At 43.0% G+C, this 27,450-nt stretch overlaps 1 pseudogene; it reads right to left on the bottom strand.

Moving 5' to 3' along the window:
- Positions 1-3,517: 3,517 nt before the first annotated feature.
- Positions 3,518-25,210, bottom strand: LOC102945824 (annotated as a pseudogene).
- Between the last annotated feature and the right edge of the window lie 2,240 nt (positions 25,211-27,450).

The raw sequence follows: 27,450 nt of genomic DNA, 5'->3' as shown, positions 1-27,450 counted from the left end.
AAAGACCCAGAGTGGTGTAAAGTGACCTAAAAACCGGGATTGTTTCTGGGTGAGGATTCCCCTGGCACAGGCTCTGTAAAAGATAGCCCTAAGCTGTGCTCTGAGCATGGTCATACAGGTGCTGTAAGAGCATGCTGGGAGGGGGAGAGGTGTGTAAGTGGTAGGGCTTTAGTCCATGGCGCTGTGGCTCACAGAACAGCCCAAGGAGACTGCTGTAACTTAGTGAGGCCTCTAGGGCTGCCGAATATACATGAGTGACCTGTCCAGCCCCCAGGACAGCCTAGGATTAAGAGGATGCAAAAGGCGTTTAAAACCACTTTAGCCTCCTCCTTTACCCTGAGCTTCTGCAGCACAGAATCCTACTTAAGGTACATAAATTTGTTTTAGGGCAACAAAGAAACAGAATTGCTATAAGCTTACCAATATGTTCAATGCTACCTTTCCGAAAAGCTCTCTTGTCCAGGGTATTTCAATAGAGGGTTTTTTGCTTTATAGAATTACAGAAATGTAGTGCTGGAAGGGACCTCAAGAAGCCATTTAGTTTGTCCTGGCACTCTGAGGCAGGATTAAATATACCTAGACCATCAGTGACACACTCAGTATTTCAGTGGAGTTAAAAGTTAATTTTCTCCCCCAAACTTCATACATCTGGCTTTCAAATGTTGTCTGTATGAACATCAACCTTCACATTGCCTCTGCTGAGTAGGAGCATGAGCCAATAGGCTGTGAGAAGAGAATGACTATTAGTGTCTTCCAAGGATAATTGCCCCAGCCAGAAATTTTTGTTGTTTGCTGAAATGTTTGCACATTTAAATCATTGCCTCCAGAGAACAAAATGCTGTGTGCTTTCAGTAGGTCAGTGCAGGAATTATCTGAGAAAACATCCCGGGTTATTTCCAAGTGTAAGAGTCATGGCCTTTTCCTCCCCGTTTACAGCATTTTCCTTAGTGCGCTTTGTTTCACATTAATATAGAAGTAACAAGAAGCACAAAATTACACACTGTGGGTTTCTGCTATCTCAGAAAAGTAACTTTGTCTCATGCCCATCTTTGTCTTGCTCAGCTACCGTCTTCTATGAATCACAGACAGAAAAGATCTGCTACATTATCCCCATCATGATGCTTGGTAGAGGACTGAGGACATTAGTAGTAGTTCAACAATAATAATCCAGCCCATTTCCCAGCAAATGCAGGATTATTCCGTACAAAGTGTCCATCTGGGAGAATTCAGATAACTCCCAATTTATCTTCTTAGTGCAGAGATAAACTAAGAAGAATGGGGAGCTGCATTATAAGAGAAAGTTCCACTGTGTTATGTTAGGGGCTTTCCCTTCGCCCCCTCCCCTGGTTCTTGTCATGCAGACAGAAAGCAGAAGACCAGAAGTCCGAAGTGCAGGCAATGCAATGTTTATTGGGGTTCGTTTCAAGCAAGCATGTCCATAGCTCTGATGCCGCAGAGCCTTTACCCATGTCCCCATTCCCACCTCCTCCTAACAGGCCCAAATATACCTGCAGTGTACGCCCCTGGTCTCACCCCTTACAATTTATGGTCATGTTCCATTTTGGAGGGTCTTGAGTCTGGGGGCTTGGTACCACCTCTTTTGTATCCCCTGGAAGGGGTAAGGAGTGAGGTTGTGTCCTGTCCAAGGCCAGGCCTTTCTTTGGCTTTTAGTGTGTCTTATGCCTCCCCCACTGTCCCCCTTGTCCCTCCTAACTGGTTGCTTGACCTTGGCTTGAGAGAGGAGCCAGGCAGCCTTCCAGTGTACGCCCATATATTACACTCCCACCATACCCAGTAACATTTTAGAGCTGTTCCTTATCTTTCTCATTGTACTAACAAACCCATCCAGCTGGGCAGAAGCAACGCACAGTGTCTTTGTTCATTGTTCACACATATTAGTAAGGATATAAGGGTATCAAAAATCAAACCCAAAATTTTATCTCAGGCTAACAAACAGGCCTATATACTAACACTTCTCTCCCGCAGCCCAGGTGTAGTGCATCACAGGTAGCTGGGTTTCTTGGCGGTTATGGGCCAGATCTATAGCTGGGGTACATTGGTACAGCTCCATTTTAGCAGAAAAGTGACTCTCAACATGCTTGAGGCAATAGTGGAGCAATGTAACATATCCTATCATGGCTCATTGCTGTATTCTATGTATCTCTATTGGCCACATTGTCTGTACTACCTCAAAATATTCTGGGCCAGTTCATGAACTGGTTTAAATTAGTGTATGCCAGTGAGTCAAATTCCTTTCTCAGCTGCACAGGTGTGACTCAGTGGTTTACTAAGAAGGTGAAAGTAAAAGGAGCATCACATCCCTTGACCTCAGTGGAGCTGTGCTGATTTACTTGCTGCAAAGCTGGAATTCTGCATTTAAAGCTAAAGTCTTGACTCTCCTTTGCAGTGGAAGAGAAAACTGGAGGATTCCTAGCTTTTCTGTGTAGGTTGCTCTGTGCCACCTACATGTCGGCTGATGGCTTGGCCAAGATCAGAGAAGGGGTGGTGCTGTTGGATCAGCCACTCCACAGATCCACTAGCTGTTTCCTCTTTCACCCCAAGGGGTCAGAGAGCAGCAGTAGCAGACACTACTGCAGACTGAAGAGGTTGTTAACAGCCTTCAGTGGCTTTGCTGCCATTCCCAATTGGTGATAGAATGCTGGGGACAGCTGGCTGTGGTGTTGTGAGATCCAGTAGTGCATGCTGAGAATTGTAGTCCTTGGGTTTAGAAAATCTAAGAGGAAACGGGACGTGTGAGTGGGTTTGTGTCAAGACTGGGTCAAAGGCTGCTGCTGCAAGTGTTTCTGCAGCTGTGGGATTGATGTCTTCATAAAAAGAATCTTGTTGGATTTTACTCTTTTGGTCTTGGCCTCCACAACTGCACACTGGCCTACATAGTGCTCGGGGTGGATTTGGCCCTGAGTAATATTTAAATAGCACGTAGCTTGGTGAACAGAGACTGCGTTATGTCTAATTTTTATGAAGCATTGCCTGTTTTTAAGATCTGTGTGAGCTAAGGAATCCACTTTGTGGGATTTTTAGTCTATAGTTTCTGTTATATTCAGGGTCAAATCCTGCAAGCTGCTGAATGAAGTCAACACCTGCCAAAGCGGACAGACCCCCCTCATTTTTCAAGCCAGCTCAGCCAACCACACTTTGGGGACCTATAACACCTCACACAGAGCACTTCTAAGGGGCCTGGGTCTCCTGGCTCTGAGAATGAAAAAACCCCACCTAATTATCAAAGAATAGAGACTAGACTCCATTAGTGCATTACACAGATACTTTTATTTTTTCCCACTAGCAATCAAGTACCATTCCATTCAGAGACTGAGTTGTTTAGAATTTCTGTTTAAATGTACAGTGTAGTTCTCTTGACATCACCAGCAGAAGCTGGGCTTCCAGAACAAGGTGCTTCTCTAGGACTAATCACAGGAATGGGGCAAGGAGATGAAATGTATGTCTGGTTTTCCTTATGCATGAAATAAAATCAGGAACAGTGAAAAGATCCTTTCCATTATTCATCAATAAATGGAAACTGAGGCTGGCCCACAAATCTAAAAAGAAAAGGTAACATTTATGAACTAGCCACCTGTAACTACATTACTAGGACATCTGAGTGCAAAATGCAGGAATCTCAAAGAGTAGAGATGTTATATTTTCTACCTATCGTAGGGTTTTCTATAGGCCCATCACTCCACTATTTCAGCAGGTGAGTACTCTAATGTACAGTAGGTATTGAGATGACATTACATTACAGCAGAGTTTATACCTAATACCCGTGTTTATCTGGAAGTTAATGGAGGTCGGAGAAAACATTGGGTCATAACTGTCTGTGACTGCCTATGGCAGAATGCTGTTACAAGAGATAATTATTCTCAGTAAACTGTGAGACTAGAACAAGTAATAGTGGGCTTTGATGAAGATGGAAAAATTGTCTTTAAGATGCAGACAGGCCCAAAATGTAAAGTTGAGATCCTGATCTGGATCCAAAATGTGGGTGTGTTTTGGTTTAGCGCATTGCAGACGTAAAGATCAAACAATGTTTCATCTAGACACAAACTTCTGTGAAGATCAGGATTATTAAGGTACAGGGAGTTCAGTTCTCAGCTGCACCCAGTGGTACTGTGCAGATCTGGAGGGGGGGTATCCACAAAGGCGAAGTTTGCAACTTTCTGAGCCTTGGGCTAATCCCCAAGGTGCTCTCTGCTAGCTGGGGATTGCTGGAGCACAGCAGCACTCTGGCCAAACCCTCTCCCCAGAAATGCCTTCAGTGTATCCCTTATGCCAAGGTCCTGGAGGGTATGGCAAAGGACCTGGCTCCATCGGGCTCTCCTCTGCTGGGGATATTCCTATGCGGATACCACTGGAACAGAACAGAGGCTCCAGAGAGGGGCTCTGGACTGATCCCAGAGTTTTAGTTCAGGTCCATCTCTAGTTTAAAACCTTGGAAATCTTTATAACCATCAGGATGATAAGACAATGACATGGGCATCTAAGGGAAGTTGTGGTTTTCCCTTCAAACTGGAAAAACTCAAGGCTAAATGAGGTAACCCACCACTAGGAATGTGTTGGGATAAGAGGCCAAATACAGGGTTCAGTATATCCAGAGGAATATACTGGCCCAGTCATTTCCTGTGGATTTTTACCAGAGTAATGAAGAGCAGAATTTGAGCCAATGAAATCACTCCTGCCTAACTGTGGGGGTTTGAATAAATGACCCTCCAGGTCCATTTCACTGTCATTGTGAGGGCCGGAGGCACGGGCGTACTGAGTCCTTCCTATTCTCTGTGTGTGGCACATAAGTGTCTAGTCTCCTGTAGGTTTTAATGCTTTGGTCTGGTTTTGGTTGTTGGGTTCAGTGTGCAGGTGCTGGGTGGTGGTGGTAGCCCGTGATATACAGGAGATCCGACTAAATGATCTGGTTGTCCCTTCTGGCCTTAAACTGCATGACTCCATTCCAGTCCTAATAGCTATGATGCTAAGTACATCCTTTGTCATCACTAAGCTCAATATATCACAAAACCTTATTTCTTCGTGGGGTGACCACTGCTGCCTTTCTTCTGCCTCTCCACAGAGTTCTAAAATACTGCAAAGTATTATGATTTACTGTTTTAAATGCACATAGGGACGGTTTTTGTTCATCCCATCAATGGTTTTCATGTCCTCCTCAGAGAGCTGGAGGTCAAAAACCTGACCCTGAAGACAGGATCAAACATTGGGTTATTCCTGCAGGATGCATGTGCATTTACAGAACCATAAGCCTCATGCTGAGCCAAAAAGAAATGAAAAAAGGTATAATAATCCTGGCCTGCTCTTTCCATTGTATTTTAGATATTTCAGAGGTGAAGACAGAGGCAGATTAAGATATATTGGGGACCCAGGCACAAAGAACATTTGCCCCCCCCGCCCCGGCTCCTGTGATGGGGCCCCACCCCCTGCTCCTCCCCTTCCCCCAAGGCCCCTCCCCCTGGCCTGGCCAGAAGCTGGGCCATGGTAAGAGCTCCCCAGGGAGCCTGGGCAACTGTGGAGAGCCCTGGACCCTCCACCTGCCCTGGGAAGCCTCCACCTGCCTAGGGGGTATGGAGAAATGTTGGGGGGCACGGCAGGGCCCAGCCCTACCCCCCAGCTATGCTGAGGCTGCACCCAGCCCCAACTATGGCTCTCCTCCTGGCTGCACCCCCACTCACAGCCCCGAGAGCAGATCCAGTCTCGCTCCTGGCCCTGGCTCCTGGGGAGGGGGCACGGACTACGTAAGGAGGGGCGTGACAGAAAAAGTTTGGGGATCCCTGGCCTAGGGTGACCATATGTCCCATTTTGGCTTGAGACATCCCAACTTTTTGAGCAAAACGGGGCATTTTTGCTCTTGCCAACTGATCAGTTGGCAAGAGAAAATGGGACAAATGCCCAGTTTTGCCAAAAAGGAGCAGGGGAGGGGCGTTGAGTGGCAGGACTTGGGCCAACCCACATGGGGGAGGGGAGAGGGCCAGCTCTGCACAGGGGAAGAGGTGCTCGTGGGAGCTCAGTGCCTCATGGGGAAGGTGAAAAGGGAGAGGGGCTTGGTCGAGCACTGTGCCGGGTGGGGGTCGGGGAGGGCCTTCAGTGGGCTTGGGCTAGCTGTGCGTGGGGCTTGGGTGAGCAGTGCTCAGCCAACTCTGCCTGAGAATGTGGGGGACTATGCATTGTTCACCAGACACCACCTCCACGGGCTTTTGGCTGGGGTGGAGGCGGGACCTCAGGGGGAAGAGGAGGAGCAGAGAAGGGGAGAGAGAGGAGGAGCACAGGGCTCTGCTAGAGTTCCGGCCGCTCCTGTGGGCCCCCCAAATTGGCCAGGGCCCCTGTTTACAGGCCCTGTTGGCCCATACGGTAATCCAACCTTGGGTAAAGGGTATGTAGCTATGTAACTGTTGTGATTTTCTTTTCTGTGCATTTCACCTTTAAACTTCTAGGAATCTGCTGTCTGCAGAGGCAGCTGCCATTTTGGGAAATAAAGGGCATCTTACAGAGGATACACACACTGTACTCTCTCATGTAGATGTTCTTCCTTGTTCTTTCCCTTAATGTAGAATAAATCAGTCAGTCTGATACTGTATGGTTTGCTCCTTGGGTATGGAAAATAGAACGAGGGATGCCTTACGCTGATTTACCTGGGAAAGAAGTTTAAGATCCTCGACTAAAGGGGACAGAGAAGGGCAGAGAACAGTTTGGAGAGGACCCATGGTCTAGGCAAGAGGCTGAGGGCAGGAAAGGGGCACACGCCTATTGGAAGATCATTTGTCTTTCCAAAGCTCAGAGGGGCCTATATTCCCATCTGATGTCAAGAGTAGCGTTAGTCATTTTGGGAAAGGGCTCCACAAATCAGTTGTTCCCTCAGAATTTTGCCTTTGGGAGACACAAGGAGAACTCCATGGTTCCCCTCCCCCCATATTATTATTTGTTCTCTAGTGGATGCCAAGTTACACAGTTCAAATATTAAAGTGGCAAAAGCCTTCTCTAAGAATAGAGAACTTGTCTGAGAACTGCACTACACAATGTCTGATAGTTCTCTGGCAGAATCCTGCAGTGCCATACTGTACAAGGGCACAAAAGTTCTCAGCCTTCTACAGTGTCCCATCAAAATCTGCACAGAGGGAGGTGTGTCCCTCATCGTCTTCTCTCTCCCCGCCTACCTTACCTGGAAGTTTTCTTCAATACGCTTTCTGGTGAAGCTCTTGAAGAGGACCACGATACCACACTGCAGCTGGTAGCGCAGGGCTACTAGAGCGGGGCTTCGGTTATATTTTTTGGCAATTGCACCCAATACTGGGTCCTCCAGCAGAACTGGGGTGCTTTGGTCTATCCTACAAGGGAAACAGAGAAACAGGGAGCATTTTGGGGATCAGGAATGCAGTCATCTCAGCTTATTGAGAACAATGCCTGTGCAATCTGAAGATAACCTACTAGGTCTTTTCCAGCTCTCATTTTTATTCTATAACTCTATAAATACCAGATATTTTGAAGACAGACGGTACCTTCCCCTCCCTCCAACCCATTTTTGATGTTCTAAACCTAGGAGCACAGTTCAGTTTCTTTCTGTACCAGTTTTTGTCTCTCTTTGAGCCCAGAGCACAATAAGCTTCGAGGAGGATATCTTTGGATTTGCAGAAGGCCAGCAGTTTGCTTTGGTGAGGTAAGGGTGACACTCAACCTGCAGAATCAGCCCCCAACCCAAAATTGAGATTTCAGGTCATATAAGCAGCAGCAGTCAGACAAAAGAAACAGCAGATGTTATGTCAAGGGGATACAGAATGTTAAAATATCGAAGTAAATTTCAATAAAATATCCTTCAATTAAAATACAGCCTGGCAGTGCAAGTGACCATGGGGTGCAGTTTAGATGATAACAAATCCCAAGAAACAGTTTATCTAGTAGAGGACAGTGAAGCCAATACACGCTGTATGGGGACGGGCTTAATGAAGATTTATAAACTGAGGGCCAAATCCTGCTTGCCTTACACGTGCGTGTAGTCCCACTGACACCTCATTAAGTCTTCTACAAGCAGGTTTTGACCCATTGTGTATTGTTACACAGCTAGGATAGGGATCAAAATCATATCCTGGACCAACATTGCCATTAAAGCCATGCCTATTAGTTGTAGTGAGATAATTACTAATAGATGTTCTATGGATCTTTACTGGGACCAGTTGTAACTGTCGATATGGACGAGATGGCACTCTCATTCTAAGCCCTTATTTTCAGGGGCTGATAACTTCCTCTAAAGTGGTCTCTTGGTCTAAAATGTCTCATGCTTGGTCTCAACTCACAAATGAATTTTTTGGCAGGGAGGGAAGAAATTGAATCAAAATCAGTTCAGTCATTTTTGAGTTGTCTAACTGTGAAACAATAGATTTTTCCTCAAGATAAGACATTTTACTCTTACATATTTTAATACTGAAATTTAAGCATTTAGATTTACAACTTCAAAATTACCTTGTACGTATATATAATCCTCCGTGTAGAAATTGTGCTATACTAAGTTTAAAAAAATATTACTTGAGAGGTAAAATTACTTTCAACTTCTGACTATGGGATGCTGTGCATATCCTGTGTCATTTTTCTTATTATATGTAACTCAATTCTTTCCCTTTATCCAGCATGTATAGAATACATCAAGGTAACTATGTGAAAGGTAGGCAAATCAATTAGAAAGTCACATTTCTGAGTATGAGTTTGGATAACCTGGTAATAAATCATCCTCACATTCAAAGTAGAGAGAGGCTGGTGCTCTGAAAGTCCATTCCCATAGCAGGGGAATGAGGTAGCAGGAGAGGATCTCTGGATGTTCAGGGAAGCAGCTGCGTCTCTCTTTCTCCTGCCCCTCTCAAACACTGTTTCCTTTAAAGGTATTTTCTACTTTATTCTTTCTTGATTTGCATAAGTTTTTCCATGAATTTAGGGATGGGCACAAACAAAGCCCTTGTTCCAAGCTCCATAGCATTATGGGTTTTTTTCAGAACTTGAACCTGAATCTGTATATGCTAATGGCCCCCGTCTTTAACGTCAGCTGGTCTCAACACCCACAAATTCTGAAGAGTTCAATATCAGGGTCTAACTGTTGTGGCTTGTGTCTACTTGAAGTGGAGCAATAAGGAAGTTTCCTTTTTGATTTAAAAGAAACGCTGGACATTAGCTCCTGCTGAGAAAGACATTCTGGAGTTTCTGCTTCCTTTAAGGATTGAGGTTCTTCCCCCATAAATGAAACTCTTCACTGACTACAAGTTCTGAATTTCTTCTAACTCAGTACTTTTAGGTCTGCATTCAAAGGCCAGAGTTTTACCTGGTTTAGAACAGGTTTGTACTTGAGACCTGGTTTTTTTTCAGGATCATTTCCAGCTGTCTGATGTTGAAGCTGGACCCTCCAATGGACTTCACCAAGCCTGTGTCTTTACATACATCCATGGCCTGGGAAAAACAACAATGGCCAGTTCCATTATCACTGCTGGGAGTATAATTTCCATGAGACTAGAAAAATTATGCTCAACTCGGCTCACTCCATATAAAATTATTCCACCAAAATATCATTACACGTACAGTATGGGAAGTTTGATTTGTTCTAGAAGAAAACTCTGATTTAGAGACAGTCATTTTCCAACCATTCATTAAGGCATCAGATCTCCATCCAATCCAGTGAAATATAGTCACCTTTTCCCCTCAGTAGAAAGTAGACAATCTGGCCACTGCCTCTCCCAGTCGCTTTCTCTCTAATTTGTCCCTTACACATACAGAACCTCAAAGACATAGCGATACCCAATCATTGCTGGTGAACAATACAGAAATAAGGATACCATATAAGTATGGGACTATGAACACCACTTTAAGAGTTTTATAGTGAAAAAATAATTGAGTATGAAAATTAAAGGGAAAACACAAGAAATACTGAAGGAGATGGACAGGTACAGTGGTCACTGTTAGAATGTCTGTACTTACTGACAGTAGCCATTCTGTGGTGTCCAAGATACGCCAGTGTTTCCCTGCTCTGATAATAGGAAATGACTGCAGAGTCTCAGATCACAAGAGTGCTATGATAACAATGATGCTGTAGCCAAATCCTGTTTACTTTTTACATTTAATAAAAAAAGCTTGCTAGAGTCCACTGAAGGGAAGGCACATGTCACAGGGGAAGTTTTAGCTTTTTCCTTTTAAATGAGGGAGTTTAGTTAATGCTCCTGAAAATGAGGAACCAAACAGCAGCAATTAGAACCAGGGATAATGTGAACAGACACTGTGCTAACTTCCCCAAAGCTCTGTCAATGCACCTTGATTCTGACCTGATGCCCCTTTAGATTTCATTTCTGGCCTGTCTTGATATAGAAGCACCAATTATATTAAACTGACTGATGGATTTTGTAATGTGGGTAAGCAGGGCCGGCTCTAGGCACCAGCTAACAAAGCACGTGCCTGGGATGGCCCCCGTGAAGGGGTGGCATTTCTGCCAATCTTGGGGCAGCGCTTTGCATCTGATGGAGTCCTCATCTTGGCTGACTCTAGGGCAGAATATTTCATTCCTCCTCTGTGGAAAATATCACCTGTAAAGCCGAGACTGTCCCTGACAATGGCTTTGGCAATACCCCTGTCCTAAGAACAGGGAAGTCCAAAGCATCTCAAAGTGTGGTTCTCCTCTACAAAGTGATCCTGTAAAAAAAAAAAAAAAAAAAAAAAAAAAAAAGGGGCATGTGAGATTTCATGTTTGTTGTCTCTCAGTGATTTCCTCCTCAAATCTGCTCAGTTCACACATAAAAAAATATATTTCACTTAACTAGCTGCCCTGAACACTCATTGAGGGTCTGGATTATGCACTGTTGTTGTACTAGTTTAATTCTATCAATCAGTCTGACACTGATGTAGTAGGCCTCTCCTAGTATGATGGGTCTGCTCCCACAGCAGTCAAGAAAGGGTTAAAGAGCTTCTCTGAGCACAACCCACCGCACCTATGAGGCTTGTCAAGCCTGGCGAAGGGCACGTGATTAGAAAGGAGAATGCCGGCTCAGTCTGGGTGGGACTCTGGAGCTCCCATGATATAGGGGTTGTCCCCTCAGGAAACTGTTTGAGTGCACTGGCCTCCTGGGCCCCCTGAGGAATTAGAGGACTGGCTTTTCTGTACTTTAGTTTTTGGAGCCCTGGGACTTTGCCTTGGCTGCTTGGGCTCATAGGGGATAAAGAGCCCAGATCTGCACCCAAGTATCGATCTTCACTCTGTGTGAGACTTCAGGGACCTAGTCTTTTTTGTGGGCTGCAGAAGTATTTTGTTTTTTTTCTTCACTTGGATGTCTGAGATGAGAGAGATGCCCTTTCTTGCTCCAGGGTAGTGCCAGAGAGGTATCACTTATCCCAGTGGATACAGTTGTGCTGGTATAAAAGTTCTTATAGCAGTGTAGTTTATTCCCAAAAATTAGGGGAATAAAACACACCAGTATAAGGCACCACTGTACTGGTATAACTGCCTTCACTCTACGGGTTGCACTAATTCAACTATTTTGTTAAAGAAATCACACCCTTAACTGACATAGTTAAAGTGGGACCAAAACTATATGCAGACCTGGCTGAAGTCTGACAGTTGAGCTGGACTCAGGGCTGGATTAAGACCTTTAGACCTAAGCACTGAAAAGATTATGGTGCCCCCCCATATGTAATTCAAAATAAAAACAATACTATACCGTAAAATACAATTTTATTTTTCGAAATGACACAAAACTTACATGTATGCTGAAATTAAAATAGCTTCTTTCTAGATTTTCTGATTGCAAAATTATGGATAAGTTCATTGAAACTGACTCGACGAAGCATGTCCGCTTCCATACACAATAGGGAAAGTGAATCAAGTCTGTCCTGACACGTTGTTCTCTGAGGGTTTTTTATTCTTTTCAGCTGAGAAAAAAAGAGCGTACTGTGGAGCAATTAGTAAATCATCAATGTTAGAAAAATACGTAGTGCGATCTCTTCATTTGGAAATACACATTGTATTCCATCTTTCAATATTGTGTCATGAAGATCAATGTGATTGAATTTCATTTTTCCTGTTTCATTAAACTTTGCGTGCTGTGATGGGGGAAGGCCAGAGGGCTATAGAAAAGTAGTGGGAGATAGATATATTAGCTCCAGGCTAAACAAATCCCTGGTACCAGGATAAGTTAAATGGCAGCTGCTTCAGGTCAATTAAGACACCTGGGGCCAATTAAGAACTTTCCAGAAGGCAGGGAGAATGCTAGGTTGATTGAGACACCTGAAGCCAATCAGGGACTGGCTGTAACTAGTTAAAAGCCTCCCAGTCAGTCAGGTGGGGGCAGATGTCAGGAGCTGTGGGAGGAAGTTGTGCTGTTGGAGAGACTGAGCAGTATACACCATATCATGCACAAGGAAGGAGACCCTGAGGTAAGGGTGAAGTGGAGCTTGAGGAAGTGAGGGCTGCTGTGGGGAAGTAGCCCAGGGAATTGTACATGTCATGTCTCTAAAAGGTCAGCTACCATAGCTGATACTATTAGGGTCCCTGGGCTGGAGCCCAGAGTAGAGGGCGGGCCTGGGCTCCACCCTTTTTTCATCCTCTTCCTCCCCCCCCCCCCGATTAATCACTGAGACTGGGAGACAACAGAGACTGTGCAAGGGAGGATAGCTTCTCCTAACCTCCCTCGCTGGCTTATGATGAAAATGGCTCAGTAGACTGTGACCCTTGTCTCCAGAGAGAGAAGGGTTATGTGGAGGGTCACAGTGAGCCTCTGAGGCTAGGAAAAATCCGCCAGGAAACGCAGGACCCATGGAGACAAGGACAGAGCTTTGTCACAGCACATATAACAGTGGAACTGCAGTTCTTCTCCACAGAAGTCAACAGGGTATGAGTCAACTAGCTTTTGGGAACCTCGTGAATACTGTTCATCAGATAAGTCCATATAATTTAGAAAAGAAAATCTACTTGATACTTCTCTGTACACTTCACCTCTCCTCTTCATATGAGCTTCAAGTGTATCGATTATAGCATAGTAAGTAGATATGCGAAATTTGTCTCTAGGATTCTATGCTGTTTCTGTTGCACTGCTATCATTTGCTTGTTTTTTCCTGATTCACTTGCGGGACTGGGCTTCTTTGTAGTTAGTATCAGGCAAGATATCTTTTGATATGTCTTCAAATCTTTCAAAATCATTCCTCAAAGTGTGTAAGTGGTCTGCTAATGATTGACAGAGGTCTGCACGTGTTTTCAAATCCAATTCTTTTTCTTGGAGAGCTTGACTTGTGTGGTAAAAGTGTTGTAAAATTTCATTCCACATGGTCAACATGAATACAGACTCTAGTTCTTGCATCTTGTTTGCAATGTTTTCCACCTCTCGTATAGTTTCTCCCTTTTGTGATTGGTCTTCAGCTGTATGCATCCACAATCTAATCACATTCTAATGCATCCACAATCTTTGAGTTGGACTCCAGAATTGCACTTGTTGCCACTGCATGTGCCTCCCAGCGAGGATTAGAAAGAGATTTCAACATACGATCATTGCCCAAATATGTTTTAAGAACTGCCCATTGGTGTGTTGAGGCAGAGAAAAATGTATAAAGTAACTGGACTGTTGCAAAAAATCTTACTGCCACCGGACAACAATCAACAGCACCGCGGCCAACAAGATTGAGAGAGTGTGCAGCACATAGTATGAATATGGCATATTTGTTCTGTTCTAAAAGCTTCTTCTGCGTTCCTTGATAACGCCCTGACACGTTGGCAGCGTTGTCATAAGACTGACCTCTGCACTTTGAGAAATCTAGTTTGCAAACTTGGCACAGATAATGCAGTACTTGATTTGCCATTTCTTCACCAGTGAAGGAAGTGAGGAATGTTGAGGAATGTTATAAATTGTTCAACTGGTTTTCCATCTGTGGGAGACACATATCTTAGTACAATACTCAATTGATCAATATGTGAAAGATCAGATGTAGAGTCGACAGATAAACTGTAGTACCCAGCAGTACTTATTTCATCCACAATAGCTGAACGAACTTTGTCACTCATTAGACCAATGAGTTCACATATTGTCTTGGATAAGTATGATGGGTTACCTTTGCCAGCATTCCCATATTTTGAGATATGGCCTGCTAAAAATGGATCAAACTGAGCCACAAGCTCCAACAATCTCAAGAAATTTCCATTCTGCAATGATCCAAATGTGTCATTGGATCCCTGGAAAGGCAGACCACATTCAGTTAATGTTTGAATAACAGCTATAACACGCTGCAAGACATATTGCCAGTATTCATGCTCCCCTTTAATTTGTTCTTCCAATTTTTGTGTCAATGCAAAGCCCTGTCTTCAATTTAAATATATCAACATTGAATCTCTGTGAGCAGTGCTATTTTCATGTTGTTCAATTAAAACAGTATTCCGCCAGTCACTAAATCCATCTGCAGCAAACTGGGATGTTGAAGGTTTATATGCAAAAGTTTGCAAACAAAACAGTACATAGACCCTGTTGATGGGGAATACAGTAGCCATTCTTAAGTGTATTTCTCACCATTCACTTTCATGTCGAAAAATATTTTTTGTGGACAATATCTTGTTTGTTTGCCATTGGTAAAAGTCCAACGTGATTTCTCAAATGGCCCAGTGTGGTGTTGACAGTCATTTGGTCCACAATCTATCCAGTAAGCTACATCATCGGTACTGAAATCAACCCACATACCAGGATCTTTTTTCCTACTCTTTACAGCATGAGCAGGTTCAGTCTCTGACACATCCACACCTTCTAGAACAATGTCTGTTTTACCACCAGGAGTAGGATGATCAGTTACAGTCTCTGACACATCCACATGTTCTGGAATGGTGTTTGTTTCACCAATAGAAGAAGGGTCAATCTCTGAAACACCTACAGGTTTTGGAACAACGTCTGTGCTACTGAGAGAAGATGTTGCTTATGATGGATTCGCTTTGAAAAATATCAGCTTTGGAAGATTTTGGAAAATTTCACGAGTTTTTTGTTTCTTTTCTTCTGCAAGTTTACGTTTCTGTGCTCCACTCAGTGGGTTACGTTTCATCCTGCCCCTTATCTCAGTTATCTGAACTTAAAAAAAACCCAACAAATTACACAATGTACACTATTTTTATGTATATATATAATGTATATATAAAAGAAAGAAAAAAATGAATCATGTACGTATAACTCAGAAGAATATATCAATAATAAAACATAAATTTATTGCAATACATGACAGGATCTGATTTCCTCGCATTATTTCGATCTATGTTAGTAGGACGCCCCCCTGGTTTAGGTGGGGATAAGTAATAAAAAGAACAGAAAAACGGGGGAAGAGTGTGTAGTGGACTGTAAGGAAGTCTAACAAAGTTCTGATTTTTCCCATGATGACTACTTCGATGCTTTTTTTGAAATATCAAATTTTTTAAAAAAAAATCTCATTTTTTTGGTGCCCCCTGCTTTGCTTGTGCCCTAAGCACGTGCTTAGTCTGCCTATTGGGTAATCCAGCCCTGGCTGGACTCTTTCCAACTTGTGCATCATCACTAATAAGAACAGTTCAATTACACCTCTGCAGCCCCAACGTCTTCAGAGTATATGAACACTGAATTAAAGAATGTGCTTCATGCATTAGTTTTTCTTTTGTCTTTTGCCTTCCCCTCGAGCACCCATCTAAGGCTACTTCTGCAGACTGGACGTACGACAAGATGGACTATGGGTCTTTTTTTCAGAACGGCTCTGCTCTGGCCCGTGGATATACTACTAAACATTTGTTTTCCTGTGTATATTTTTTAAAGAAATGTTTACCTTTAGAGACACAGGGGTATGGATAATGAAAAGATCAAGATAGTCAAACTCAAGTTTCTTCAGTGATTGTTCCAGGCAGCTTCGGACAAGTTCAGGATGGTGAAAGGCACTCTAAAGCTGTAATGATTCAAAAACAACTGTTCTTTCTAAAGAAGTTCTCTCTTTTCTCTTCTTTCTCAAAGGCTGACTCTGTAAAAAACACTTTTCTAAAATGCCTCATTCATGGCATACCACTGGCTTTACTTTTTTGGCAGAAGGGTTGTGTTATGGGGTGGCAGTGTGCAAAGATGCACATGAGAGCAAGAAGTGAATGTTTCCTGAAGAAGCAGGGCGAGGGGCCAAAATGCAGCCAGGATGTGAGAAATGCACTTGCTCAGTACAGGAACCCTATGTGAGGCCACTTTCAACGTTAAAATCTTTCTGGCTAAATTTGTTCTCCTTGGTTATTAGGAGTCATTCTGTTGTCTGACTTAACTAGTTGGCCATTGGAAGAATGGAATGGAAGATGTCCCTTGGTATGTGACTGAGTTCTGTACACAATTCTGGTCTGTCTCTGGGATCCAGGAGATGGGAGTTCATACAAATGCCATTTCTAACAGGACATCAGTTCTAATGTGGAAAGAATCCCCCCCAAGAACACCCTTCTTCTTTTGCCATCAGTTCTCCATTTAAAGTGTGGTTCTGCTCTGAAAAGTGACTCTGTAAAAATGAGAACTTGGTGTTCGATATTGACTGTCAGAGATTCAATACAAATGTGCCCCATTGACAAATAAAAGGATGCTTTTCTAACTGATAGCTCTACAAACTCAATCTGGATCAAGCAATAAAGATGCTGGAGAACAAATTATGGTCTTTGACAGCTTTCAATCCCACTCTCTTAAAATCTTGCTCTCAGTGATAATCCCTTGCTTTTAATGGGTTTGTAGTACAAGTGTAATTGATTGGAAATTAGTAAACAATTTTGTCGATGAGACCCCAGGAGGAATAAAATCCACTTCACTCTCCCTTAGCTGTGTTCTCTCTGTAGGGCTGAAAGGAGTGATAATTTTTTCCCCACTGAAGTAGATAGGACTGTGAATGCACACAGGGAACAGGTTGGTTGAATAAGAAGGTGCCATTTTTATACAATCACTTTTTAAAATAAATCTACACTTTTAAGCAGAGTCACCATTGTGCACAGGAAGCTTAGAAAGGGTCATTGTGGCTAAATAAAACTCTGCAGGACCCCATTCGATAAGCCCTTCCAGCTTGATTGTAAGCCATTTGTAAGGGACTGCAGAAGACTTTGTTATGGCCTAACTAGGGAACTTCCGCTTTCTCAAAGCCGCCCGGTCACTGTAAAACATGAAGAACCTACTGTAACCGGTTTTAGGCCGGTTTTGTCTGCCTTGCATGGCCTGTCGCCAGGTAGCGGAAAGCCCCTTTAAAAAAGTACGTAATTATATATTCATGAGCTGTTTCTGTGTACTGCTTATTAGGGCTTGCTGTTTACCCCTTTGTTGGACTCCATCCCAGGCAAAGCTCCGGTGTGCTGGGTTCTTTGCCTCCGTGACAGCAACGCTTGAGGTCCCCGTTGCGGGTGTGTCACTAACCTTCAATAAAGCCAATAACTCACTGCTTAGCTGCGTTTTCTCAGAGTACCTCTGCCGGCCTGCGGTGCTTCAAACACCTTGGCCCAGAACACCATTGATATCCACTACGAGTATGGTTTTCCAACCATTTGTGCTCCCACCTTATAGTAAGTTCATCTAGGCTACTGACCTCTTGTTTGCTCAAGAGGTCATGTGAGACACTATCAAAAGACTTTCTAAAGTCGAGATATATGACATCTACGGCTTTCCCCATCCACAAGGCTTGTTAACTATTAGGTTGGTTTGACATGGTTTCTTGTTGACTGTTACTTATTAACTTATCATCTTCTAGGTACTTACAGATTGCTTGCTTGATCATTTGCTCCATTATCTTTCTGGATACCAAAGTTAAGATGAATGGTGTATAATTCCATGGATTGTCCTTATTCATCTTTATAGATAGGTACTATTCTGACAGATTTATGTTACCAATCTGTCTGGGGCGTCAGGTGATCATGCTGAATCCGCAGAATCTTTAGGGAGATGATGACGGAGCACACCACGTAACTGAGTTTTAAAGCTTTATTGATAAAATAATAAAATAACAGCAGAGAGTGCTGGGGGCAGGGTTTCCCACGTCACTCAGAGGAAGGAAGAAAGCATTAGTGCCCCAAGCCCTAACCCACTTTCATACTCACACACGCATTACCTGAAGCTGGCCAGGCCTGGCTGTAACGTAAGAAGAAGAGGGGGAGGGGTGGACGGGAGTTCTGTCCTGTGCGCACAGGTCGTCCAGCATCCGCTATTGATCTCTGATTTGCCTCAGCTATCAGAAAGGTTTTTAAGTCCTGGTTTCTTTTGGGGACGTTTTGTTCAGTGACCTCTGTTCCCCGTGCTCTTTGTAGCAGTCCAAACTGGGTCTCTGTGGCCTCCTCAGCTTTCCCAAAACACATCGGTTCCAGGAACGTGAAACTTCATTCCCCACCCCTTCTGTTGGCCTTCACTGTCTCGTTCGTTTTTGCAATCTCTGCAATCTGCTCAGCTTAGTTCTCCTTTTCTTATGGCTGGCTGGGGTTGGCTAAAATATGAATACAGCTGTAGACTTCTCGTCGGGCTCCGTGACCTTGGACTGGGGGCCAGGGTCTTATCTTCTGACTGAGCTAGATGAAGTATTGAGTTCTCTGCTCTCTTCCTCCCTCCCCCTTTGGCATCTCACAGCCTGCAAAGGAATCTTCCACTCCACATTCACACCTTTGACCCTCCCCAAAATGCTTTGTGATGCTTGCAACAGCGTTAGCAACATGCAGTGCTGATCTGCCTTCCCAGGGAACCCCCTGAGTGGGGGGGCAGTGCGGGTGTGACACTATATTTGCCTTTTTCCAGTCCTTCCCTCCACCAGTTCTCAAAGCTAAATTGCTAATGGCTCAGAGATCTCTTCACCCAGTTCCTTAAGTATTCTGGGATGTATTTCATCAGGCCCAGCTGAACTGAAGACATCTAACTTGTCTAAGTCATTCTTAACTTGATATTTTCCTACTTTAGCCTCAGAGCCTACCCCATTTACATTGTTGTTCTCTAGGATGGTTGTCTGACCATTGCTATCTTTTTGGTGAAAACTGAAACAAAAAGGGTATTTAACACTTCGGACATTGCAGTGTTTTCTGTTCTTGTGTTTCCCTTGTCATTTAGAAATGGGCCTCCCCTGTCCCTGGCCTTTCTCTGGCTTCCCATGTATTTGTAAAATGCTTGCTTGGTACCTTTTATATCCCTAGCTACTTTAATCTCGTTTTGGGCCTTGACCTTTCTGATTTTGTCCCTACATGCTTGTGGTTTTCTTTATATTCATCCTATGTAATTTGACCGAGTTCCCACTTCTTGTATAACTCAGGCACCTGAAGATCTCTTGGTTAAGCCAGGGTGGCCTCTTACCATACTTTCTATCTTTCCTCTGCACTGGTATAATTTGCTCCCATGCCCTTAATAATGTCTCTTTAAAAAACTGATACCCCCGAACTCTTTTTCCTTGAGACTTGCTTCCCATGGGATATTAGCAAACGCAGAGAATTGGTAGGTAAGTCTGCTTTCTTGAAGTCCTTTGTCTTTATTCTGCTGTTTTCCCTCCTACTATTCCTTAGAATGATAAACTCTACCATTCCATGCTCCCTTTCACCCAAACTGCCTTCCACCTTTGGATTCTCAACTACTTCCTCCCTCTTTATCAGAATCAAATCCAGAATAGCCTCTCCCCTACTCACTTGCTCCACTGTCTGTAATAATGAGTTGTCTCCAGTGCATTCTAAGAACTTGCTGAAGAATCAGTGCCCTGCTGTATTATTTTCCCAGCTGATGTCTGGTTAGTTGAGGTCCCCCATCACTACCAATTCCTGCATTTTGGATGATTTTGTTAGTTGTTTTAAAAAAGTCTCATCCATCCCTTCTTCCTGGTTAGGTGACCTGTGACAGACCCCTACCATTAAATCACCCTGGTTTTTTATCCCTTTTATTCTTACTCAGAGACTAGAAACTGGTCTGACTTCTACTTCTGTCTCAACCTCAGCGGAAGTGGATGCATCTTTGATATAGAAGGCAATACCTCCTCCCTTTGTTCAGGCCTGTCCTTCCTGAACAAGCTGTACCCTTCTATACCAATATTCCAGTCACTCACTAAATTTCCATGATGACAATTATATCGTATTTGTGATTATTCACTAGTATTTCTAGTTCTTCCTGTTTATTCCCCATACTTCTTGCATTAGAATACAGACATCTAAGATGTTTATTAGGTAGTGCAGGGCTACTAGAGCTGGGCTTCGGTTGTATTTTTTGGCCAGAGCGTTCAGTACTGGATCCTCCAGCAGAAGTGGAGAGCTTTCCACCCTGCAAGGGAATACAGACGCGGAGTGAGCGTATCTGATCTCGGGATCAGTGAGAACTGAGCCTCTTGGAGGCGATACTCATTTATCATTAGATATTTAGCAAACATATTAGGCCAAATTCTCCACTTCCTGTCTCCTTGTGTGGTCATTTATATCTATGCCAAATGGGTGCAAAACACAGCCATGCCAATTTGGTAGCATGCTATGCCCACTTTCCACCTGCATAAATGGCCACACAAGATCAAGGCAGTGGAGAATCAGATGCATTCTTTTACTGATGAGACTCTTTTTCCCTGTGTGATGCAGTCAGCTTCTTTCCTTACCATCTCTCCTCTCTGTGAGATCCCAAGGCACTAAAAGCCACCAGCACAATATTTTTGGATTTGCAGAACTCCAGCAATTTCCTTTGGTTGAGGTAAGGATGACATTCAACCTAAAGCATTAGAAAAATGGAGATTTCAGTTTGTACAAACAGTGACAGTCACACAACTCCCCCACAAATATCTATTATCTGCTGCATTTATTTAGGTATTTATAATATGCCTTTCAGCAGAGCATCTAAATGCATTTCTACTTTAAGAAGATAAATTATATTAAAATATCAAAAAACTTCCTTTGAAATAAAATACGATCCTTTAGGTAACCTGACAAACTTTAAATATTAATGTTACAAGGACATACAGGACTCCTTATCTGAAGGCCAATCACATATATCAGAGCCAGAAGGGTAAAAATTCAAATAACTATGATTTCCTTACTACTGTGATGTCCCGGGTCTTGAACCCAGGCTTTGGAGTTCCCAGTCAACTGCCAGTTACCAGAGCCAGGAGACAAGTCAGAACCAGGAATTGAAGCTGCTGGTCAGAGCCGAGGTCAGATGCCAAATGCCAGAGACAAGGGTCAAGATGGAGTCAGGGTCAGAAATAATGAGGCCAGGGTCAGAGTCAAGACTGGTCACTGGGGATTGGAGATGAGGCATAAGGGCAGGAAAGGATCAATCATGGAGCAGGTGCATGGCAGGAGTAGGCGCGAAGGCTAGGATAAAGCAGGAGCTGAGCAGGAATCATTAACAGGGTTGAGTGCAGGAGGCAGGCTCAAGCAGGGTCCAATGCAGCCACAATAGGAAACCATCTTGTTGCTCAGACAAACTACCTGTTGCTCCTGCTGGCAATCGGTGAAGCTGGGCAATCCTCCAATCAGAGCTCGTGGGTGGTGCATTGGCTGGTGCTATAGCCCTAGTAGTTTCTCAGCCCACCTAGGTTCAGTAACCATTGGGTGGAGGCCCGAATATGGCAGCTTAGTGGGGAGTTCTGGGTCTGGATTCAAGACCTGCAACATCATTATCTCTACATTACATGTCCAAAATGGCCTCTAGGTCCATGCCTGTAGTTAAAGGCAGGCACATTGATTGGTGCCTATAACTGCATTAATTGAGAAATTGAAATACCTGACTGCACCTGCGAATCAGATATAGGTTATTTCCCCCAGAAGGGAAATAAGCAGTACAACATTTGTGTTTAGAGAAGTTCTTTGTTTCTTTAAGAAAAACAGCATCAGGAAGCACTCTTGCAACACACCTTAGCCATCATTACTGGACGAATAAAGCACTGCCTTGTATCTTAATATAGACTTACAATATTCCATGCTCCCATTCTCCCAGGTGAGTAACATTTTTCTGTGGGTTAGTGGGATCATAGGAACTGCCAAACTGGAGAAAACTAGTGGCCCAATTAGTCCTCTTTTCAAGAGTGACCTCTACCATCTGCTTCAGAGGAAGATACAAGAAACCCACAGTGGACAGTTATGAAATAACCTACCTCCAGGAAAAGTTTCTTCCTAAACCCCTATTAGAGTTTAGTTTATGCCCTGAAATATAGATCTCATTATTGTTTTCTGATACACTCATGGGTAAGTAGATTTTGTGCCTGGCCTGGTAAGTTTTCATGACAGTTTTGCAAATGTGTTTTAATGTTATACTCATACATGATACCCACCTTTCCAGTGGCACACAGGTCTACATTGTAAAAAAATCTATTTTCCATTTCCATCCTCTGGGAGTAAATCATCTCGACTTAAAAACAAAAAAAATTCGTTAGATAAACTTCCCTTCAGTTTGATGTTTTACATGAGTTGCTTTCTGGAGAAATTCTAGAAATATTAAGCTATTGTGACATGTCAGTAACTCAATATTCACAGCACATTTAACCTTTATTATTAAGTGCAAAGTTCTTTCTGAAACCTGATGTTCAGTCCATTAGTTCTCTTGATTATCTCCACATCCCTAATATAAGTGAAAGCCCATTTTACATCTGATCTGGAAGAAACATACGTAGGAAAATTGTTTAGTATTGTAGAGCTCCTTGTTCCTTACAGCAGTGTCTCTGAATCAAGCAGTTAACATACGGTCTTGTCTTAAAGCAAAAGGGGAACTGTGGGGATGAGATTTTGCAGTGTTAAGACAGAACTCTTTTTTACCTTTAAAGATAGAGGTGTATGAATAATACAGAGGTCAATGTAGTCAAACTGCAGGCTCTTCAGTGACTTTTCCAGGGCTGAGCGGATCATCTCAGGAGCGTTAAATGTGCTCCAAAGCTGTGAAGAGTGAAGAGAGAACAATTGCCATCAGATTTGTATGTTGAGAAGGCTGATTCCCTAAATAACTTTATTCTACTATACCTCAGGCATGAAATGTCACTGGATATACAGCATAGTATGCATTATTTTATTTAAATTTAAATAATAAAAATGACACCTATATACAAAGTCTATAGATGCCCTGACAATTAATGTTGCATCATCATACCCTGCAGCATTGAAAAGTGAACATTCATACCATGAGGTTTGTCATAAATATAAAGGGAAGGGTAAACACCTTTAAAATCCCTCCTGGCCAGAGGAAAAACCCTTTCACCTGTAAAGGGTTAAGAAGCTAAGATAAACTTGCTGGCACCTGACCAAAATGACCAATGAGGAGACAAGATACTTTCAAAAGCTGGGGGGAGGGAGAAACAAAGCCTCTCCCTCTCTCTGTGTGATGCTTTTGCCGGGGACAGAACAGGAATGGAGTCTTAGAATTTAGTAAGTAATCTAGCTAGATATGCGTTAGATACTGATTCCTTTAAATGGCTGAGAAAAGAAGCTGTGCTGAATGGAATGTAGATTCCTGTTTTTGTGTCTTTTTGTAACTTAAGGTTTTGCCTAGAGGGATTCTCTATGTTTTGAATCTGATTACCCTGTAAGGTATTTACCATCCTGATTTTACAGAGGTGATTCTTTTTACTTCTATTAAAATTCTTCTTTTAAGAATCTGATTGCTTTTTCATTGTTCTTAAGATCCAAGGGTTTGGGTCTGTGGTCACCTATGCAAATTGGTGAGGATTTTTATCAAGCTTTCCCCAGGAAAGGGAGTGTAAGGGTTGGGAGGATTTTGGGGGGAAAGACGTTTCCAAACGGACTCTTTCCTAGTAATATACCGGTTAGACGTTTGGTGGTGGCAGCGAAAGTCCAAGGGCAAAAGGTAAAATAGTTTGTACCTTGGGGAAGTTTTAACCTAAGCTGGTGAAAGTAAGCTTAGGAGGTTTTCATGCAGGTCCTCACATCTGTACCCTAGAGTTCAGAGTGGGAAGGAACCTTGACAAGGGTAGAAAATGGAAACATCTAATGTGTCTTTCAAATCAAATTAGTGCAGTCTGGGACCACAAACAATGAACTAAACCTAATTCTATGGCTGTTGCGTACATAATTACGGGTGGAGGAATTAAGATTGTTTAGGTGCCTAACCTGTGCATTTACATAGCCTAACGTATCTGGATTTCTTTGAGGTGTAACCTTAAATCTCTAACTCCTGGTCTGTAATGCTTAATTTTGGGATAATCACAGCATCCCTGTAATGCTTTTACCCTTAGGTACTCTCTCTCCCTTAACTCCTCCATCTACTCTCCCTTAATTTCAGTTCAATGTAGTTTTTATCTGGTAACTGTATCTAGGCACCATGCCTGCTAAAGGTCCAGCTGGCACTAAATGCATATAACACTTTCCCCACAGGATTAGCACCTGGTAACAAGAAGGGTGTTTCAGGCAAATCCTGTCAGCCTGCTACAACTTATACTAACCCCTTCACTAAAGCCACTGTTTTCTTGCTGCTGAAAAGCAGCACAGAAAGAAGCAGAGAACAGCAGCAGATCGAGGGACGTGATCGTTCCCCTCTATTCGACATTGGTGAGGCCTCATCTGGAGTACTGTGTCCAGTTTTGGGCCCCACACTACAAGAAGGATGTGGAAAATTTGGAGAGAGTCCAGCGGAGGGCAACAAAAATGATTAGGGGACTGGAACACATGACTTATGAGGAGAGGCTGAAGGAACTGGGATTGTTTAGTCTACAGAAGGGAAGAATGAGGGGGGATTTGATAGCTGCTTTCAACTACCTGAAAGGTGGTTTCAAAGAGGATGGAGCTAGACTATTCTCAGTGGTAGCGGATGACAGGACAAGGAATAATGGGGAAGGTTTAGGTTGGATATTAGGAAAAACTTTTTCACTAGGAGGGTGGTGAAACACTGGTATGCGTTACCTAGGGAGGTGGTGGAATCTCCTTCCTTAGAAGTTTTTAAGGTCAGGCTTGACAAAGCCCTGTCTGGGATGATTTAATTGGGGATCGGTCCTGCTTTGAGCAGGGGGTTAGACTAGATGACCTCTTGAGGTCCCTTCCAACCCTGATATTCTATGATTCTATGAACAAGTGATGGTATTTAGAACAAAACCAACTTACCTTTCCTGTGTAAAATATTTCTTCGCTCTTGACCATTCCATCTGCAATCTTCTCTCGAATGGCTCGCCCAACCTCCTCCTCATTCTCATAGAAATAGGCTCCATCTATATGGCGGTAGCCAACTTCAATAGCCATCTTTACAGCCTCCTCACACTTACTTTTTAGAACCCATGAATTAAAAACAGAAAGACAAAAAGCCTCAAACATGTCTGGCTCAGGGACGATATTTTAAAGTGTGGTTCCAGTATGAAAAGTGACTGTGTAAAAATGTCACCTTCTTACTCAGATGCTTTCTCTGCGTGTATTCACACTCACCTCTGCTTACGTTAGTGAAAAAAGGAAATTTTCCATTATGGAAAAGTCCAAAAAATTTAATAGACAATGACCATAGTTCTACAGAATTTTTAAACCAATCTAAAAGGAGTCTATAGAACAGATGTAATTCTCTAATAAGGTCTCAAGTTGGTTTAAAAATGCTTCAGAAAAGTGATCATTCAAAAAGCTTTTAGAGACTGTATAGAGAACTCTGTTGAATTTCTGTAGAATTTTATTACTTTAATCCCTATCAAATTCTATAGGCCAATCTCTGTCAGCCCATTAAGGATAATGGGATGGCACAGATGTCACTGAGAGCAGAACTTGGCTTTCACAACCCTTTTACTGACGATGATACCCAAGAAGAAAAGAACACAACTTGCCTCTTAGGTTGAAGGTCAATTTTGCAGGGCTAGCAGTCAGTAAATACATCTTTTCAGTTGTAAACTGAACACATTTATTCTTGAAATCTCTTGAAAGACAAATATGGAACCACACAGGGACTCTGTAAAAGTTACTAAATCAGCAATTATCCAAAAGTGGGGGGTGTGTGTGTGTGAGGGGGGGCAAGTTCTGTCCTCATTTACACCAGTGCAACCTCCCTTGATTTCAGCAGCCCTTGATGTACAGCAGAGAGTATCACAAGTTGAACCATTGGAGCACTGATAATCTGCATAATGAGTCAAGGCCTCAGGTCCTTATTTATTTGAGTCAATGAGAGTTCTGTAATTCAGTCCTTCAAGCAATCGAGTAAGGCGCTCAAGGTTTGACCCATACTGATTGACTGCAATGCATTTGAAAATGAAGGGCCTGTTCTTGCAAACCTTATTCACACAAGAAATATTACTGAAGTCCATGAGGCTAGTTGAGCGAGTAAGGACTGCTTGAAAAAGTAAAGGTTTCAGAGTAACAGCCATGTTAGTCTGTATTCGCAAAAAGAAAGGGAGTACTTGTGGCACCTTAGAGACTAACCAATTTATTTGAGCATGAGCTTTCGTGAGCTACAGCTCACTCACGAAAGCTCATGCTCAAATAAATTGGTTAGTCTCTAAGGTGCCACAAGTACTCCTTTTCTTTTTGAAAAAGTAAAGGGAGCAGTCGCTAATTCTGCAGCCAAATGTACATGAGTGAGTGTGACATCAAAGAGATTTTGCATGGGCTCAAGAGCCTGCCCATGCTGATCTGATTTCAGGATTTGGGTCTTGATGGGTGACCATGGGCAAGTTCTTTACTGCAGTTTCCCCATGTATAACATTAGGATGGTGATACTTACCTTCCATTGCAAAGTGCTTGGGATCTATGGGTGAGAGAGCCATAAATACAACACAGTGATTCTTAGTCACTACTAAGTTGGGTGGACTCTGAACCCGGGAGTGACAAAGAGATAAAAGGCTTTGTATCGCATTACCTAAGTCCCCTATTCTTTTCAAGGTCAGTCTTTGTTTGCTCACCCCATGAAGCAAATACAGTTTTGAATGGCGTCAGCACATTTATTGTTTATCTGGCACAGAACATGTACGACACAATCAGAGAGTGAGTGAGCTAGCGAAAAAAGGCTGCTGCTGGCAGACTGTAAGTAGTTATTAAGTTACAAATGAGATCACCTAGTTCTTCTGCCTGCTTATTAAAAGTGACACTCACCTATCATCAGCTTACTGTTATCGTTGGAGGGTTTTTCCAGAAATACAGGGTAGTGCTGAGGACATATCTCCTGATTGAGGTGTATAACATTTTGAACGGCCCAGAGAAAGCAGACGCCACAAAATTGCTCAAGATAAATAGGGTGAAAAACAATGGCACATGAACTAAAGCTCCGAAAGGATCTGAAAGTTGTGTAGACACGCCTTTAAGCACAGCATGTGGAATTCAGGTGTGGAATGGACTCCCAAAAACAGCAATAGAAGCTGCAGTTGTAAACATATTCTTATAGTCAGACAGGAACTTAGAAGATATAACGCAATAGAGAACAAGCTGTGAACAAATAGCTGAATGAACAAAAATAAGCTGTGTTGCCTCCTTTTCCTTCCAAATATCGCAGTATAGAAATCCTTAGCAAGTGTATAAAAACTACCCGGTATAGAACAAATTGACAGTTAAATGAGGAAAGAACTGGAATAGCAAAACAAGCAGCA

This window comes from Chelonia mydas, chromosome 1 (assembly GCF_015237465.2).
Source record: "Chelonia mydas isolate rCheMyd1 chromosome 1, rCheMyd1.pri.v2, whole genome shotgun sequence".
NCBI lineage: Eukaryota > Metazoa > Chordata > Testudines > Cheloniidae > Chelonia > Chelonia mydas.
This window is presented reverse-complemented; position numbering and strand designations above follow the sequence as displayed.